The following is a 20643-nucleotide window of genomic DNA, read 5'->3' as shown; positions in this document are numbered from 1 at the left end:
TTAATATGGCTTAATCTTTTTTGCGGGTAAATGAGAGAGCTTTATTCATATATAAGCATTCTTAGGACGATCAGCCAAGACACTGGTCACTAGGAAGCGAGGTACCCCGCAAAAAAGAAGTAGGAAGCGAGGTGTTTCATCAAGCCAGCTCTCGGCCACATTCAAAGTGCAGCAAGCACGGTTCGCACGAAGATGCGCCGCAAGGTTTGCTGACCTGTTTACATGCTGAATAACAAAAAAAGAGGAAATATTACTGAGCGCTACTATTTGTAACAGGATATGAGCCAGAATTAAGCGAGAATTGTGGCGAGTGTTTCATGCAATCAACTTCCATTATCACATGCGAGAACTCTCGAAGAGAACCAAATGTGTTGAAGATTGCTTTATCACATTTTAAAATTATAATAAGAGTGGAGACGCTCCTCCATCCGGTTCCTAGTACTAGTATAGTATGCACCTTTATGGACTATAGTAGTAGTACTAGTAAACTTTGCGCTTGGCTATTCGGGAAGTCGAACAATAATAGCACTAGTAGTATAATGTATGCTTCTGGCAATCTGACACCGAATTAACTGTTGCACATCCACCGCCTGAGCGAGGGAGAGCTTGCATTAGTCAAAAGTTTCTCCTTGTCCCGCGAGCCACCATGCTCAAGCTTCTCCCGTCCTACAACCTTCTCCTCGTTCGGCAAGTTGATGGGACACAACAAAGTAATGCTAGTCCATGCTGCCTCCTCTCCGGTTAATATGGCTTAATTTCAAACGAGACAAATACACTGTCTGTCACTATATATTTGTAAAAATACGGTCAGTGGACTTCATAATACGCTCATTGCGCTCAATATATATATTTTCCGGTGTTCATACGGTCACTAGCTCACCCTGATTGAGTATGTGTGTGCATGCACGTGTAGGTTGAGCACTTGAGCGTGACCGTGTGTGTTCCGTCGTGTGCTCGGACATTCATGCATTAAGGCATCGCGCGTGTTTTGCGTCCATATGTACGTGTGACTGTTGCATACACGTAGGGGGAGTACGTGTAGGGGCCACTAAGGAGCAGTCAAATCACACAGTAAGTTAGTCGGAAGAAGCAACCATCATTTCACTCTTGAATGACATGTACGCAATATAAAATGGTTGATATGGAGAGAAAAAGAAAACCACTATATATACACTAGCAGGAGCCTAAGCTACAAGCCTGCTTGCTTAGGTTGCTCTCTTCACAAGCATAGAACGACGGGCCTGATCCCGCAGCTGGGGGAAGGGAACAATGTTCTGCGTAGACGCGGTCGACATCGACGAGGGAGAAAACCCACAGTCGGTGCGTCCCAATCTGGGTCACCGCGGTATGGGCCGATGCCGCGTCCCAACCGCCCTTCTAGCTACAGCCCGACGTCCCAGGTAGTCCATCTTCCTTTTGGAGCCGGCTTGCTCCACTGCCGTAGCTCCATCTCCATGTCGATCTTTCTCTACATCTATCGGCTTCTACTTGTGATGAGTTTATGTCTCATGAACTAGTGCCAGTACTATTATTCTAATCACACTTCTTCAATATATTTGCCATCAGGGATGCTCAGGTCGATTTTAGTGGAACTGCACAAAAGCATCGTATGATCCGAGGGTGCCAGTCGTCTTTCCTTCGACAGGTTCTACCTGGCCAGGAAATTAAATCATGTTTAGGGTTTAGGGTTTAAGTCGTAGTGACCCCATCAGTAGTTTTTCTATCGTACATGCTCTCACAACTTTTTTCTTTAGTTGTGAAGTAAATATTGGCTATGATTTGTGAATCATTGAGATGCATCAGCATGCGTGTTAGTTTTCCTTTGTATTTGATGGAATGTTGTAACGGGGCAACCTTGGAATAGGAATGAAAATGGAGTGGAAAACTTTCCATTTTTCCAGAGAAAAATGGATACGGAGAGAAACCAACGTTTCATTTCGTTGGATCGCGCCATCGAGCAAAACCAACGTTTAAATCACGTCTGTCGTGTTCATGTCTCACCCTCCTCCACGGCTCGACCCCACACGGTCGCTCGGCATGCCACTCACCGCAAACCGAGTAGTATACCATAACTTTCCCGCCTGCTTGTTGATGGATATCGCCATGGAGTACTAGCACTACTGGAAGAGATTGACGAGTTGGGGGAGGACAGCTAGCTGTAGCACAGACCCCCAAGAACTTACTACTGGAAGAGATCGCGCATGTTGTAGCCGGCTATTGCGACCTTTGAACGCTGAGCAGCCGCATGCACCCGGAAGCGGCGCGGGCGATGCTCTCTCGGCCGGCGCGCCGCTTCAATGCCGGCGCCAGTGAGAGGTCGTGTCCGCTCTGGCTGGGCATGAATGCAGCACTGACCGTTTCGGACAGGAAGCACGCGCGGGTGATTAAGAGGGTTCGGGTTGGTCAGGACCGGCCGTGGCAGCGGTCCGGACGTGCGCAAACAAGAGATGTTGTACGTTAATATTGCCGCGTATATAATTAACAACGTAAATAATGTGCCAGTTGGACAAATATGATTGGAGATGGAGATGGAAATGGAATTTTACGTAAACACATATATGCATGTCTATGTCTATGTGTGTGTGCGCGACGACTCTCACGACCTGGAAGCGGGGGCGTGTTTTTGATCGAGTTTCTTTCTTGGTACGTTAGAAAATCAGTTTGTCTAATTCACATCTAGATGTTATTTAAGGATATCACATCTAAGCTCCCACAAGTATGTAATGTAGCAACAAGAAACAAAAAAAACTAGGAAAAGACCACAAACAGAGTGGACATCAACTTATATGTGACATAACTATGTCACATCTAGATGTGTCCTAGACATACCCTTAAAAATTTGTCCGCCAGTTTTCGTTTCTTTTTTTCGAGAACGCGTGTATTCTATTTAAAACCACTGCTATGGAGAGATTTTTTTACTCCATTATAGCCTCTTGTTTGATAGAGTTTCTCGCGTCTCGCTCTCTCACCCTCTCCATATCAAAACAAGATGACAGTGTCCACTCTATCTCTCTCCTCACCGGTGGTCACAGATCCGGCCGAATCCCGTCCGCTGCGGGAGGTGAGGAGGTGCAGCGTTGACGTTGTCACCGTCGGTGACGGAGGAAGCCGATGTGCACCGTCCTCTCAGAGCCGACGCTGGCGCGGACGCGCCCTTGTTCGCTGCCGTCGAGTCGGCAGATCCCGCCCGCCTGCCTAAACGACATCTCGCCCACCTGAGGTATAACTTCTTGTACTGGTCCAGCTCCCCAGGTTGCTGCGTGCGGGTTTTCTTCTATACGACTACTCCCCAACTCCCCATGCATAGTAGTTAGGGTTCATCGGCTGGTCCAACATCACCTACTAGTACTATTATAGAGGAAATGCCACTTAAAAAGTTGTCCTGATTTATGCCTCGGTGGAGGTATACATGTTGTTTCGACAAAAAATACATGGTGGTTGTGCGGTCATTGTGTAACATCCCAAATTTTCAATTTGGAATGTTATACATTAGATCATCATTGCATATCATATTTTATTTCTTTTTTGGTTGATCCTAGAAATTCTACGCAACTCAAGGACCCTCGAGAGAGTTGGGGATTTCGTTACTTTCATATTTGAGTTTTCTCAAATTTTGAAATAGGGATCATTTGATTTTATTTATTTTATCTTCAATTATTTCTATTATCAAAATATGAGAGAGGGAATAAAATGACTTTCCCAAAATAAAGAAATATTGAGGGTTTAATAAAAAATCAAATAAATTTTATTTTGGTTTTATTTGCTATTTTATCTGAATTTAGGAAAAATTGCATGTTTTCAAAAATTGCATTTAGAGGGAAAAAAATGTTCATCATGTTCTAAATATTTTATTTAGACGGGGAAAATTTGTTTTCACATTTTTAGATTTTTATTTATTTTTTTCTATATTTTTTTGGCGCACCTAAATTGTTAAAAAAAACCCGCGCCCGACTGGGCCAAGGGCCCAGCCGAGCAGGCCGGCCCAGCTAGCCGCCGCCGCCTCCAGCCGGATCGGGACCGGAGTCCCGATCACCGCCGCCGCCGTGTCCGGGGAGGACACGCCTCCCGAGGCCGACCCCTCCCCCAAGTCGACCTCCCCCGCCCCCTTTATAACCGCCGCCACCCCCCCTGCAACCCCACAACGCCGCCCCACCGCCTGCGCCGCCGCCACGCCGCTTGCTGTGCCCCGCGCCGCCCGGAGCCGCCGCCCTGCCGGAGCCCCGCCGGAGAGCTGCCGCCGCCGCCGAGGTAGCCGTCGGCCGGTTTTTGAGAAAAAACCGATTCGTTTTTTTTGAAAACCCTAGTTTCCGTTTTTTTAAATAAATAGATCGGTTTTTTTTCGGTTTATTTATTTAGGGAGCGCCCGTTCATCCGTTCGTTTTAACGAACGCGTTTTTCGTTTAGTTTCTGTTAACGAACATTCGTTCGTTAACTGTTCATCGTTTCTCTTTTTCTCGGATTAAATCCGCGGTTTTTCTGATCGCGATCTCTGATCCGATGTTCGTTCTAGTTTATCTTGTCGCTTATTTATCGGAATCAGGCGATTCCAGCGCCTGGAGTTTTGTCTCGAAACCCTCTTTCCGTTTAACCAACTCAAACAAGTTTTTGCCACTGTAAAAATTACGCTAGATCCAGAATAGTAAACGAAGCCTGTTTCTTTTGCCGTTTGTCTTTCGTTGCTTCGTTCGATTTGATTCTTTTTGCCCACCGGAGTTCTTAAGTTGAACTTTTTGGTTAGATCTTTTATTCGAGTTTTACCTGTGCATTAGTTGAGTACTTATTGTATGCTTGTTTGTTTGCGATAGAGTACCCGGAGTGCGCCGCTTGCTACTTCGAATCGCTAGGTTTTGTGAATCATCAGCAAGGCAAGTAACACTTTGATCATACCTCCTACTACCCAGTTTTATTGCATTAGATCAATCCTCACACATCGCATGATTAGGATCTAATTAAATTGTGGGTTTGGGGAGTAGTTGAGGTAGAACCTATTACCTGTTTATTATCAAACCTTTGGGAGTTACTCTATGTTTGCTTATTATTGCTATGCTATGCTAGTAGACGTGGATTGGGTGAGTGTATCCATGACAGATGTGAGCTTTGTTAATTAATGGCTTATCTAAGGTGGCAACCTAAACACACATCTGGGTGGATTGAGGCACCTGGGTATTCCAGCAATTGCCTGTTTTCTTTTGGACCGCCACGCAGGCTCAAAGGGATCATGAGATTATTCATACTAGAAACTTCCGTGTGCAGCCACAATCTACTATGGGCTCTAGCATAGTTGACTAAGTCGTGCGAACTCTTACAGTGGTAGACTAGCAGATGTAGGGGATGTAGGTTGGTACGGTCTACCCGTTCGTAAGGTGCTAGCGCTTCTGAAAGACTATGTCTCGATCATCCATTTCTCAAACACCAAGCAGTGCAAGAAAACCAACGGAGGATATCGAGTCTTGTGGGGAAAAGTGCGCAAACCTCTGCAGAGTGTATAAACTAATCATGGTTAGCCGTGTCCCCGATTATGGACATCTTGAGTATCTAGTACCTGGATTATCATGTGAATCTCATCATGTTACTCTAAAGTTAATTGTTGGGTTTTTAATGATGATGCTTAATTGGGATTGAGAATGCTGTCAACCATTCTCAATGTTTAACAACTACCATGATAGTTAAATAAAATTTATTCCTTTGAAGTAGGGAAAAATTGGCTTTACGCAAAACTGTAACCATAGAGCTTTCCACCAGCCATATATGCATATAGAATAGCCATACTCTTGTATTACTCTCTATGTGTTACTTTGCCAGCATATTCCATGTGCTGACCCGTTTCGGGCTGCAACGTTAATGTTGCAGACTTTTCAGATGACGATTAAGGTGCCTTAGGTCGTGGTTCTATACTCAGTGATGCCGTTGGAGTTGATGGACTCACTTATCTTCCAAGCCTTCCGCTGTTATCGTTATTAGATGGCCTTAAACCATGTTTATTGTAAGAAGTTCTCTTTTGAGACACTCGATGTAATAAGTATGTGATTGCTACTCTGTTATAAATCCTTCAAGTATTGTGTGGTGTCAGCATTACTGATCCAGGGATGACACCGGAGCATAGAGATTGGACCGTTTGAGGTCTGGTCGCTACAAGATGGTATTAGAGCACACGCTGACTGTAGGACACGACCACTAAGCTAGAGCCCTAGATCACTACTCACTCTTTTCCTTCTGACCTCTCATCTTTTCTACTCTTTAGGATGGCGGATGCAAGGAACAAGTTCACGCAACCGGATGAAGATACACCCTTTGGACGTCACTTGAAGGAAGTCACTAGATACCTGAACATAGGAGTACCAAGTTTCACCGGAACCTACAATGCCACATTACCTGAAGAAGAGCGCTGGATGATTCAAGTTCAAGTTCCAGGAAGGACGTTCATGCCAGTCACTGAGCCCATAGAGTTTTCTTTTGATTCACCAACTTGGAGTCTAGGAAAGAGCATGGCAGCTCACATCGCCATGGGACGCATCGGGGAAGTTTACCGCAATGATCTCAAGGATACTATCTACCAGATTTGTGGGCGCCGAGATGAGCACTGGGAGATGATCAGCACCAGGAAGGATAGATCAATTACAGCTTTTATCCAGGAGTTAAACCAGCACATTCAACGTCAAGAGAACCAGATGTGCGCAGACCTGATAGATCTGAAGAAGGCGAGGACAAGAATCAAGGAACTGGAGGAAGAACTCAAGGCTACACGTGAAGATTATGAAGAGGAAATCGAAGTATTAGTGGAAAAGAATGACGGTCTGATCAAGAAGATTGGAATATTCATGGGAGACCCTACGCCAGTAGAAGAAGACGAAGAACCTAAGGAGATTCGCCCGGAAGACTACATCATCATCGGTGACACCGACTCAAATCCAGATGATAGCGATGATGACTATGTTGATGAAGCTAGAGCAGATATCATGGAGTCTGCAACCGAAGAGTATTTCTAGTAGACCACCCCAACAGTAGTAGTAGTCCACCATGTAAATATAGTAGTCCGAGCACTTTTGCGATAGTTAGATCGATTGTATGCCCTTGTTTGATTGATTGAAGTGAATTGTTTCCTTTTGCCTCATGTGCATACGAGTAGTGTTTTCTCTTTAGACCCCCTCTATTCTTAAATCTTATCTTTTCTAAACCTCAGATGCCTCCGAGACGTGACCCCGGATTTACCTTCCCACCAGAGCTCACTCAGTTGATCCAGCAGCAGAACACATTGATGCAATTACTAGTCCAGAATCAGAATCAGGGGAACAACAACAACAACCCACCACCACCACCACCTGTTGATCACTTAGCCTGTTTTCTTAGGCTGAATCTGCCGGTGTTTTCCAGTAGCACCAAGCCAATAGTAGCAGATGATTGGCTCTGCAAGACAGCAAGAGAGTTGACCACGGCAGGATGCAGAGATGCGGAAAAAGTGAAGTTTGCCGCACATCAGCTGGAAGGACCCGCAGCATCATGGTGGGAGAATTTCACAGCCACTTTCCCTATCGACACTGTCACATGGGACCAGTTTCAGCAAGCTTTTCGTACTGCTCATGTTTCAGCAGGAGCTATGGCCATGAAGAAGCGAGAGTTTCGCAACTTGCGCCAAGGAGGACGGACAGTTGGCCAGTATGTGGAGGACTTTAGTAAGCTAGCACGTTATGCCCCAGATGACGTTGCTACGGATGCAGCTAAGCAGGAGAAGTTTCTGGAAGGACTGAATGATGAGTTGAGCATGTAGTTGTTGGTAGAAATCTTCAACAACTACCAGGAGTTGGTAGATCGTGTTCTCATGATTGAAGGGAAGCAACAACAGATCGAGAACCTCAAGAGGAAGTATGGACAAGGGAAGTACAATTCTAGAGCTCAACAGAAGCCACGTTTTACCCCTAGACCAGGAGGACATTTCGAGCATACCCATGGAGGAGGTAGCTCGCACAATCACAATGGCCCCAAGACTGGTAATGGGAATGGAGGAAGCAACGGCTAGAACCGCACCAACCCATCAACCCCAGCCAAGAAAGACCTGAGCCAAGTCACTTGTTTTAAGTGCCAGAAGACCGGACATTATGCTAACGAATGTCCTGAATCACAAAATGGAAATGACAATGGAAGCTCTGGGAAGAAGCTGAACCCTTTCAACAGGGGACAGGTGAACCACGTTAATGTTGGGACGAGAATTTGCCATATGCAGAGTTCTCTTACTGTTGGGTTTCGTAGTAATTTCAAAAAATTTCCTACGCACACGCAAGATCATGTGATGCATAGCAACGAGAGGGGAGAGTGTTGTCTACGTACCCAACGCAGACCGATCGCAGAAGCGCTGACACAACATAGAGGAAGTAGTCGTACGTCTTCCCGATCCAACCGATCAAGCACCGAAACTACGGCACCTCCGAGTTCGAGCACACGTCCGGCTCGATGACGATCCCCGGACTCCGATATAGCAAAGTGTCGGGCAAGAGTTCCGTCAACACGACGGCGTGGTGACAATCTTGATGCACTACAGCAGCAGGGCTTCGCCTAAACTCCGCTACAGTATTATCGAGGACTATGGTGGCAGGGGGCACCGCACACGGCTAAGGAATAGATCACGTGGATCAACTTGTGTGTTCTCGGGTGCCTCTACCTCAGTATATAAAGGACTAGAGGGGGGAGGCTGGCCGGCCAAGGTGTGGCGTGCCAGGAGAGTCCTACTCCCTCTGGGAGTAGGATTCCCCCCCCCCAATCCTAGTTGGAATAGGATTCGCGGAGGGGGAAAAGAGAGAGAGGGGGCCGGCCACCTCTCCTAGTCCTAATAGGACTAGGGGAAGGGGGAGGCGCACAGCCCATGTAGGGCTGCCTCTTCTCTTTTCCACTAAGGCCCATCATGGCCCATTTAGCTCCCCGGGGGTTCCGGTAACCTTCCCGGTACTCCGGTAAAATCCCGATTTCACCCGGAACACTTCCGATATCCAAACATAGGCTTCCAATATATCAATCTTTATGTCTCGACCATTTCGAGACTCCTCGTCATGTCCGTGATCACATCCGGGACTCCGAACAACCTTCGGTACATCAAAATGCATAAACTCATAATATAACTGTCATCGTAACCTTAAGCGTGCGGACCCTACGGGTTCGAGAACAATGTAGACATGACCGAGACACGTCTTCGGTCAATAACCAATAGCGGGACCTGGATGCCCATATTGGCTCCTACATATTCTACGAAGATCTTTATCGGTCAGACCGCATAACAACATACGTTGTTCCCTTTGTCATCGGTATATTACTTGCCCGAGATTCGATCGTCGGTATTCCAGTACCTAGTTCAATCTCGTTACCGGCAAGTCTCTTTACTCGTTCTGTAATACATCATCCCGCAACTAACTCATTTAGTTGCAATGCTTGCAAGGCTTAAGTGATGTGCATTACCGAGAGGGCCCAGAGATACCTCTCCGACAATCGGAGTGACAAAACCTAATCTCGAAATACGCCAACCCAACATCTACCTTTGGAAACACCTGTAATGCTCCTTTATAATCACCCAGTTACGTTGTGACGTTTGGTAGCACCCAAAGTGTTCCTCCGGCAAACGGGAGTTGCATAATCTCATAGTTATAGGAACATGTATAAGTCATGAAGAAAGCAATAGCAACATACTAAACGATCGGGTGCTAAGCTAATGGAATGGGTCATGTCAATCAGATCATTCAACTAATGATGTGACCTCGTTAATCAAATAACAACTCGTTGTTCATGGTTAGGAAACATAACCATCTTTGATTAACGAGCTTAGTCAAGTAGAGGCATACTAGTGACACTTTGTTTGTCTATGTATTCACACATGTATTATGTTTCCGGTTAATACAATTCTAGCATGAATAATAAACATTTATCATGATTATAAGGAAATAAATAATAACTTTATTATTGCCTCTAGGGCATATTTCCTTCACTTACAACAACAATTATCAATCCAGTTTGAAGATGGCCCCTTTCGAAGCCTTGTACGGAAGGAGGTGCAGGACCCCATTGTCTTGGGATGAAGTTGGAGACCATCAGTTGTTTGGACCGGATCTGATTAAGGAGTCTGAACAGAAAGTGAAATTGATTTGCGACAGGCTCAAGGTAGCCCAGTCCAGGCAGAAGAGCTGCGCAGATTCTAAACGCAAGGAGACAGTTTACGAAGTTGGAGACCGAGTTTATCTTCGAGTATCACCACTTCGAGCAGTTAAGCGCTTTGGAGTTAAGGGAAAGTTAGCGCCACGTTTTGTAGGCCCATACAAAGTTTTGGAACGAATGGGAGAAGTAGCCTACAAGTTGGAATTGCCCGAAGAATTATCAGGAGTTCATGACGTGTTCCACGTTTCCCAGTTGAAGACGTGCCATGCAGAGATGGCTGATATACCGCTGAGAGATACAGTGCCGCTGGAAGCAATTCAGTTGGACAATGATTTGACCTATGAGGAGAAATCAGTCAAGATTCTTGAGTATGCCAGCCGAGTTACCCGCAGTAAGGTTATCAAGTTTTGCAAAGTTCAGTGGAGCCACCACATGGAGGATGAAGCCACCTGGGAGCGAGAGGAAGAATTGCTGAAGGACCACCATTACCTATTTTCTAGCCAACCCGAATCTCAAGGGCGAGATTCATCTTAAGGGGGTAGGTTTGTAACATCCCAAATTTTCAATTTGGAATGTTATACATTAGATCATCATATCATATCATATTTTATTGCTTTTCTGGTTGATCCTAGAAATTCTACGCAATTCAAGGACCCTCGGAGAGAGTTGGGGATTTCGTTACTTTCATATTTGAGTTTTCTTAAATTTTGAAATAGGGATCATTTGATTTTATTTATTTTATCTTCAATCATTTCTATTATCAAAATATGAGAGAGGGAATAAAATGACTTTCCCAAATAAAGAAATATTTAGGGTTTAATAAAAAATCAAATAGATTTTATTTTGGTTTTATTTGCTATTTTATTTGAATTTAGGAAAAAATTGCACGTTTTCAAAAATTGCATTTAGAGCCAAAAAATGTACATCCTGTTCTAAATATTTTATTTAGACGGGGAAAATTTGTTTTGTCATTTTTAGATTTTTACTATTTTTTTTCTAGATTTTTTTGGCGCAGCGAAATTGTTAAAAAAAACCCCGCGCCCGACTGGGCGAAGGGCCCAGCCGAGCAGGCCGGCCCAGCCAGCCGCCGCCGCCTCCAGCCGGATCGGGACTAGAGTCCCGATCACCGCCGCCGCCGTGACCGGGGAGGACACGCCTCCCGAGGCCGACCCCTCCCCCAAGTCGACCTCTCCCGCCCCCTTTATAACCGCCGCCACCCTCCTCCAACCCCACCCCGCCGCCCCGCCGCATGCGCCGCCGCCGCCGCCTGCCGCCGGCCTGCTGCTTGCCGCGCCCCGCGCCGCCCGGAGCCGCCGCCACACCGCCCTGCCGTAGCCCCGCCGGAGAGCCGCCGCCGCCGCCGAGGTAGCCGCCGGCCGGTTTTTGAGAAAAAACCGATTTGTTTTTTTGAAAACCCTAGTTTCCGTTTCTTAAAATAAATAGACCGGTTTTTTTCCGGTTTATTTATTTAGCGAGCGCCCATTCGTCCGTTTGTTTTAGCGAACGCGTTTTTCGTTTAGTTTCTATTAACGAACGTTCGTTCGTTAACTGTTCGTCGTTTTTATTTTTCTCGGATTAAATCCGCGGTTTTTTTGATCGCGATCTCTGATCCGATGTTCGTTCTAGTTTATCTTGTCGCTCGTTTATCGGAATCAGGCGATTCCAGCGCCTGGAGTTTCGTCTCGAAACTCTCTTTCCGTTTAACCAACTCAAACAAGTTTTTGCCACTGTAAAAATTACCCTAGATCCAGAATAGTAAATGAAGCCTGTTTCTTTTGCCGTTTGTCTTTCGTTGCTTCGTTCGATTTGATTCTTTTTGCCAACCGGAGTTCTTAAGTTGATCTTTCTGGTTAGATCTTTTATTCTAGTTTTGCTTGTGTATTAGTTGAGTACTTATGATATGCTTGTTTGTTTGCGATAGAATACCCAGAGTGCGCCGCTTGCTACTTCGAATCGCTAGGTTTTGCGGATCATCAGCAAGGCAAGTAACACTTTGATCATACCTCCTACTACCCAGTTTTATTGCATTAGATCAATCCTCACACATTGCATGATTAGGATCTAATTAAATTATGGTTTTGGGGAGTAGTTGAGGTAGAACCTATTACCTGTTTATTATCAAACCTTTGAGAGTTACTCTACGTTTGCTTATTATTGCTATGCTATGCTAGTAGACGTGGATTGGGTGAGTGTATCCATGACAGATGTGAGCTTTGTTAATTAATGGCTTATCTAAGGTGGAAACCTAAACACACATCTGGGTGGATTGAGGCACCTGGGTATTCCAGCGATTGCCTGTTTTCTTTTGGACCGCCACACAGGCTCAAAGGGATCATGAGATTATTCATACTAGAAACTTTCGTGTGCAGCCACAAGCTACTATGGGCTCTAGCATAGTTGACTAAGTCGTGCGAACTCTTACAGTGGTAGACTAGCAGATGTAGGGGATGTAGGTTGGTACAGTCTCCCCGTTCATAAGGTGCTAGCGTTTCTGAAAGACTATGTCTCGGTCATCCGTTTCTCAAACACCAAGCAGTGCGAGAAAACCAACGGAGGAGATCGAGTCTTGTGGGGAAAAGTGCGCAAACCTCTGCAGAGTGTATAAACTAATCATGGTTAGCCGTATCCCCGGTTATGGACATCTTGAGTATCTAGTACCTGGATTATCATGTGAATCTCATCATGTTACTCTAAAATTAATTGTTGGGGTTTTAATGATGATGCTTAATTGGGATTGAGAATGCTGTCAACCATTCTCAATGTTTAACAACTACCATGATAGTTAAATAAAATTTATTCCTTTGCAGAGGGAAAAATTGGCTTTACGCAAAACTGTAACCATAGAGCTTTCCACCAGCCATATATGCATATAGAATAACCATACTCTTGTATTACTCTTTATGTGTTACTTTGCCAGCATATTCCATGTGCTGACCCGTTTCGGGCTGCAACGTTAATGTTGCAGACTTTTCAGACGATGATTAAGGTGCCTTAGGTCGTGGTTCTATACTCAGTGATGCCGCTGGAGTTGATGGACTCACTTATCTTCCAAGCCTTCCGCTGTTATCGTTATTAGATGGCCGTAAGCCATATTTATTGTAATAAGTTCTCTTTTGAGACACTCGATGTAATAAGTGTGTGATTGTTACTCTGTTATAAATCCTTCAAATACTGTGTGGTGTCAGCATTACTGATCCAGAAATGACACCGGAGCATAGAGATTGGACCGTTTGAGGTCTGGTTGCTACACATTGTCCATATGGTGATAGTACTATCACTAGTTAAATAAAGAAATGCTTTTTTTTTCGGGTATCCTGATTTAGTTCCCATCAAGATCTCTACTCTTAATGAAGCAGTTGATAGTCTCCGCCGGTTAATTTTCGTCCCACCACTTTTGTCCGGTTTTTTTTATAGGTTAACCTTCGTAGATTTTTTTGGTTCCGTCCATCGCTTCCCATCGCATCGATCAAGCGAAGCCCATCGATCCCCCACCGTACGAGTGGACAAAAAACCAAAAAAAAAACACATCCCTCCCCAATCCCTAGCTCCTCCCCCCGTCTCCACCCACAGCCGCCGCCGCCGCACGCCCGCAGCCCTCCTCCGCTCCGCTCTGACCATCCAAATGGTGCTCCTCCTCATGCCCACGCCGTCCTCCTCCTCAAGCCATCACCGTTGTCTCCCCTCCTCTGTGACCGGCCTGCGTGATCCCAACGCGGGGGACGACATTAACCATGGAGCGGAGCCCTGTGGGACGAGGTGGAGATTGGAGAATGCCGCGGCGATGAGGGGCACCACATACGTGGTACCACTACGCACCATGGTGGGGATGAGAGGTGTTGTAGCCCTTCCATCGAGCTCGACTCCGGCGGTCCACGCCGGCAACGACGATAACATGATCCCTACCAGTGATGAGCACGACGTGCTCCGGCCCAACCGCCTCGACCTCCACAAGCCCCGTCGAGATTCGTCAGCCCACCCTTCTCTTCTTTCACCACCAGGGGTTGAGGAGGAGCACCATCAACTCACTTGATTTTATTTCAATTTTCTATTCAGCTCAAAGAGGTTCTGCGGTACAGCCTAGGAAATAAAAGGTGAGTCAATTTGAAGCATGACCACCACCAACGTGCTTTTTTCTTCTTTCTCTTTCTAATAATGTTGATTGTATCTATAAGATATGTTAATAGATGCATCGAAGTCTGATTTGGGGAGGGATTTCTTAAGCTGAATGGAGAGGTCAAATTGAGCTATAAGCTGTTTTCTACTGTATTTCTTTAGTTCCAATTCATTGGATTTGATATTAAAGTTCTATAGCCAAATGATAGTTCAGATTGAGTACATCTGCTACTCCACTTATTTAAAATCTACCATATTCTATTATTTAAACTATTAACTATTGACTAGATGACGCAGATGCTTTCCCCATGGGATAACTTGACAATTTTTTAGAGAAGTGATAAAAAACGTCAAGCTTGAAGAACAAAAGTTTGAGCAAATATTGGAATGCTGACTTCAAATGCCATGTAGTTCATAGTCTATGTGCAATGGCTCTTTAATTTGACTGAAGCAAATGTGATCCCAGCGCGTCGACCTTGGAGACGACTGCGATTGTTTGACGTCCTTCACAACTCACAACTGCTACGGTGCTTCCCGACTCCTTTTTGACTTTCGTCCCCATGAGTTTTGTTGTTCTGCCGTGCTTGTCCTCTCATTATTTTGGATGAAGTGCGTTGGTCAATTTCTGTTGGAAGCAGCAACAGCAATATCAAAAGAACTGAAGATCTGTTACAAATTAGTATATGTTTTTCTATGGATGTGTTTGCTAGACAGGCTTAGGCTGGATATTTTGCTTCGTGCTGATTGGGCAAACGGCTATCAACACCAATGTTAGCACCATCCATCTTTCTAGCGGACTTCCAAGCACGCAAGTATGAGAATACCATGGCCAAGGATCATATGGTGATGCACCGCGGCAGGGCCATCGGGATGAAAAAGAGGCTTTTTTCTTGCCCCACGTTGGCCACACCACTACCGCCTACTCGACAATGAAAGCCGTAAGTGTCTTGCTTCGATCTCTTCTTCTTTCCGATGATGATTATATCTATGTTTTTAAGGTATCTGTAAGGCGACGCTTAGGCGACGCCTAGGCGTCGAGGCGCCCCCCCCCAGCGCCTTAAAGTGAAGCGTCACCTTAAAAACATAGGATTATATGTCTATGTGCCAATTCACCACTGAAAACAGTGATTTGATGCATGCCTGGTCATTTTATTATTGTTAAGTTTCTGTAGCCTGAAATGTGAAACCACACTGAATTTGGCTCGTTCACGTGCCCTCTAGCGGTTTTGGTGTTATTACTTCTGAGGATGGACCCAGAGTGGGTGATACTTTGTTAGACAAGTGTGTACCTCTACAATCTTAGTAATTTATGACCAGATGGTTGTGTTTTTTTAGGTTGGACCTTGTCTACTTACCAGAGCGGGTTATAGTTTGATAATCAAATATCTAGCTCTGTCATGCATCGGAGTGGAGTATCACCGTGGCAAGAGACTTCAGAAATACCACTGCAATGCATGGGAGTGGAGCCTCACCATGGTAGGAGAATTCCGCAAATACTACTCCAAACCAAAGTTCTTCCCGAGGATCTGAATCCGTTCAGTTTGCCTTCGACGAAGTAACTGTTTTGTGCAGGATGGAAGAATTAGAAGTTGGTGTCCCTGTAGCATCCCTGTAATTCACTGCCGGAATTTGCACATATAATCTTCTATACCATATTTTCTTGATTTTGAATTCCGTAGATTGTTTCATACCCTTTAATTCACTGCTGGAATTTGCACATATAATCTTCTATACTATATTTTCTTGATTTTGAATTCCGTAGATTGTTTCATATCAGTACTGGTACTAAATGAATACTCTTCATGCTCTGATATGGATCCCCTGTTCTGATTGTAGGTGAAAAGTTTTCTTCCTTAAATTTTGTATCGAAACTGAAAAATTGCTCTGTTTTCATGACTTCTATCGCTGCACAGGGAAACCATCCCGCCACCGCTAGGGAGCTCTTGGTTGCACCGCAAGCTGCAATGCCTTGTCGCTTGTGTCACTTAAGCGCTATGGCCTCTCGCTGCTCAAAATTGATAGTTTGGTGCAGGTTTGTCTCACCCACTTCTTCTAGTCCTACTTCTGTTACTATATGTAGACCATGACACTCAGTTCTAGCAAAAATTGCATCTTGGTAAAGCTCACTGGATAATGTTCATGGTTTATAAGCTTTTGACTTGTTGTCTACTTGTCTTGTGCCTTCTTTAAGAGCAACTACCACATGTCTGATGATATTCCTCTACTGGTTGTAGTTAAGAACAGATTCCGTTACTTATCATAGCAGAACAAGAGAATTGCAGCTTATTATTGGTCGAAAATAAAATGTAGCTGGGATGAAGCTCAATGTGACGGGTCCAACTTGGCATTGATCTTCTCTAAAATTTCATATAAGTTTTTCTTAGATTCAAGCCCCAAGCCCACTGAACAATTGTTTTGCAGATGTGAGCCACACATCAGGTTACATTTCTAATAAATAAATGATTACTGAAATTATTTAATCCATGTTTAGACTAAATGCTAAAAGGTTAGTTTAGAAGCTTATCTAATCCTTATTTTGTATTGTTGTCCCTTTTAATTATATCCATGTATTCTATCAAGGATCATTTTGTTGCATTTGTAAAAGAAAAACAATTTTGTGATAAAAAAAAGACATGGAATTTTGCTATCAAAATTATTGTATCGTGCCATCTTTCTTCAGAATATTCTTTGTCCTCGACCTGATGGGTTGTTGTTAATCCTAATTTATTATTTGATTCCAGTGTCATTCTTTGTCCCTTGCGCTCATGAGGGGAGAGAAAGGGAGAGCAGAGAGGAGTGTGGACGCAGTGCTAACTGGTAGATACGGTCTGTGTGTAAGGCGGCAGTGATCTGCTGGTATGATTCTCGGTGAGCCAAGGTAACAGATAGCCGTTCCATCCCTTCTGGCGCCCTGTGGAGCCTGGCCAGAGTTTCCGTCAAAGCTAGGTAGGAAAGTAAGCTTTTCTGTCTTAGTTGCCGAGCAAGCTACAGTTATCTTTCTTTGAAAAGCTACGCTTTGTTGCATTGCCACATGTCACATGTAGGTTGCTTATGATATGCCCCAATAGTGGAGAGTATTTATCATAAAACTATCACACTACAGGTTTCATCGGTCCCACAGAACTACCGGTTTAAAAAACGTCAAAAAAACCAGATTATGCTAATTTTTTGCCTAAAAACTACCACTTGCGTTAGATGACCATTTTGCTGGTTTTAAACGTGTTATGACATGTGGGACCCACTTGTCAGGGCTGATGCGGCAGCAAAGTGAACTCCGTTTATTCGGACTGTTATATTTGCCGTTATTACCTTCTTCTTCCTCCTCTTTCTTTCCTAGGCATTTCAACCAACACCTCGTCTTCGTGCCCCACGACAAGCACTGTTGTGGTCCATGTCGTTCACCTGGAGGCTGTTGTAGTCGAGGATGACGCCTGACTAGGCCCCGTGCGGTGCATGGGCTTGTCGTCTTTGGTGGTGCTGTCGAGGACGCGAAGCTCGCCACTGGTCATGAGCGCGAGCGACAACGAGGCTGCCTCGACCGCGTTCAACCATCGGACGCTCATCGACCATGTGTACTTTCTCGGGGAAGGAGTAGCAGGTGGCAAGGAGATAGATGTCGCTTTGTCTTTGAGAGTGGTTAAGGAGACGATGACTACCGGACGAAAGAAGAGGTAGAGATAATTGGTATTTGTTGCCATTATATGAATGGTAGCCACACGTCGTCATGTTCGAGTCACATTTCTAAATTAGAACAATTGTGTGATTGGTGCATTTTCTGTTATTCCATGGCAATGCAACGGCAGCCCACGGATCGACACGAACATGGCGAGGGGATTGGGGCGGAGAGCGGGGTGGTTGGCGGGAGACTCCTCCTTGCCACTCCATGGGGAAGTACGATGTGAAGCGAGAGGGTGCCGTGGCGAAGCTGAGGTGGGCGGTCTCTGGTTTAAAGGAGAGGACTCCAACAAGAAATGTTTCACTACGGCATGAAACCGAGAGGGAAGGGGAGGGTCCGTCAGGAAAAGAGAAATGTGTGTCATGATTTATTTTTCTTCTCTCTTTTGGGATCGTGTGTTGTGGATAACATGATAGATACTCCGGGCAATCACATTTTCCCCTCACATATGGGTTGGATTTGGGGGAGTCCGAACTGTCCAGTCAGCTGAATTTTGGGGAGCCTGTTGGGCACCCGTTTGATGTCCAAACACGTCCAGACGTATGAGGGAGAAATGAGCGTCGACCTTGGAGACGACATTACTGCATTGTAGCTCGTAGCAACTATTTAATGGCTCTTTCTAAAAAGTTTCCATTTTAGTTTACTGAATATGTTTTCTTGCTTGAGTTATATCAGCTGGGCAAGTGCTAGAACCCAGGAGCATATGATTTTGCTGCTCTTGAGATACATGCCAATATTGCAATCTTGACTGTGCAACTATATAGACAAGGGATTGCATTTCTACATTGAAGGTTCAGTGTTGAAGCTGCTTGCATTGAGCTGCAATAGATCTTGACTTCGGCAAAAAAGAAGGTATATTGAGCTTAATGACGAATGGTTACATATAGATAGAAGAACCGGTTGTAATATATACATTTTTTGTCCTGAAGTAGCTCTTCTACCTTTGATTCGTGTAATGAATATCCAGTGTATATAGTTCATTCTTTACACCTTTTCTTTAAGAGAACACATATTTCTTTGTGTTTACATTTAAAACCTATGTTTTCATTTTAAATAACACACGTGAATTTTAAACCTCCGCGGCCGCAACGTCCAGGACATCGTGCCCAGACACATGGAGCACTGCCTTTTGGTCATTTTCTACTCAATTATAGAGTTTTATTGCAGCATCATAATTTTTTGTATCTCAGCAAAGTGCATGTTTTTTTAGATTAATAGTAAAGTGCATGTCAGTAGCTCCAAAAGGAAAATTTTCAAGAAAATTGTTCTTCCCTGATGGTAATCATTTTCATACAAACTACTATGCTTTGCTTGTCCTGTTGGTTTTGCATCGTGTCCATTCCAGAACCTCTATGGAATAATGAACGTTGTTGAATTCCTACTACTGTGTTATGATTTTTAAGCTTTAATTGTTGCAATCCCTTAGGTTAATAGTAAGCTCGAGATGAAACTTTGGCGGAGATATAATTTTGATATATAACTTTACTTCATTTTTAATGCATGTGGTAATGTCTTTAGCATACATGATATTTTAGCATAACATACACTGTTCTCTCATAACAATTGATCACTTTCTAAACTCTAATCTTATTTTGGTTCACGTTACAAAACTACATGATGATGAAGGGCGGAGTTGTCTTAGAAGAATTGTCTAAAGAGCTAAAAAGTTTTTTTTTTAAACAGAGGCAAAAGACTTGCCTCATTCATTAATAAAGGAGGAGAGTTTTAGAGTACATAAAAGTGGCTCCACAACATGGCCCGTCCGTCAACAAAATGAAAAACAGAAACTACTCTCGCGGCATGATAATGCTCAGGTGCGTGGCTCCTGCCGTGACCCAAAGTTTGGCTTCATCTTGTATTAGTTTTAGCATGTAGAAAGGCGGTGTTGATTTCTTCCTAAAAACTCTAGCGTTTCTAAAGAGCTAAAAAGTAGTAACACCATGTCTTGTTCAAGTGCCAAATCAGCATTGCAACACGATGACTCATGTATGACATCCGCCCGTGTTGATTATTGGTACCTTAGATAATTAGGAGATGCATGCATCAACCTATGATAATTAGTATATGTCTGGCAATATTTTTATGTGTTGTAGTTAATTTGTACACAAATCACCGTAAGTCAATGGGTGTAGCACAATAAAACAGAAAAGGTGTAACAAAGGGGATTATGTGGACGTTCAAAAGGGGCAAAAAAATTCTTCCAAGTTTTAAGAATATATATGTAATAAAAAAAATTAAAGACCCGTAGCAACGCACAGGCAATTTGCTAGTAATTATGATGCTTCTGTTTGTTGGTGTACTTTTCATTAATTCTTATTGACAATTGAGATGTCGTTGCTAACCCTTTTTTATATTTTTGGAAACAGTGATGCGTGTCTCCATACCCGGGCATGTCTTCCTCAATTTTAGTGGAACTGCATAAAATTGGATGGTCATTGTTGTTCCGCCTCACTGTCCTCTGCCACGTGGTTCTTCCTTCCCCGAGCTTGATTACTGAGAAGAAACAAACCACAGTGAGGATTTGTCGAACTTCTTAGGTGCCTCACCCAAACTTGATGCCAAATGGATGATGCATCATCACGATGACCTATCGATGCTCATGGTTGCGCCTCATGGTTGCGTCAGTTGGTGAAGCTGGTCGATTTTCGACGAAAAACAAGCTGTCTTCCATCAGTGCTCTTTGCTTGTTACACACAAAGATGATATCCTTTGTCAGTTCACCT

General features: G+C 44.3%; 1 long non-coding RNA gene across 7 annotated transcripts; it reads left to right on the top strand.

Annotated features, from left to right (window-relative positions):
- Positions 1-13618: 13618 nt before the first annotated feature.
- Positions 13619-20389, top strand: LOC123127182 (uncharacterized). Of its 7 annotated transcripts, XR_006462167.1 has the most exons (7): positions 13619-14222; positions 14711-15182; positions 15580-15720; positions 16158-16276; positions 16986-18772; positions 19547-19734; positions 20287-20389. It is a non-coding gene; the product is annotated as an uncharacterized lncRNA (long non-coding RNA). The 7 variants fall into 7 exon arrangements; XR_006462169.1 differs by lacking the exon at positions 19547-19734 and having other exon boundaries at positions 20287-20368; XR_006462171.1 differs by lacking the exons at positions 19547-19734; positions 20287-20389 and having other exon boundaries at positions 13620-14097; positions 14185-14222; positions 16986-18912.
- The last annotated feature ends 254 nt before the right edge of the window (positions 20390-20643 follow it).

This window comes from Triticum aestivum, chromosome 6A (assembly GCF_018294505.1).
Source record: "Triticum aestivum cultivar Chinese Spring chromosome 6A, IWGSC CS RefSeq v2.1, whole genome shotgun sequence".
Lineage (NCBI taxonomy): Eukaryota > Viridiplantae > Streptophyta > Magnoliopsida > Poales > Poaceae > Triticum > Triticum aestivum.
This window is presented reverse-complemented; position numbering and strand designations above follow the sequence as displayed.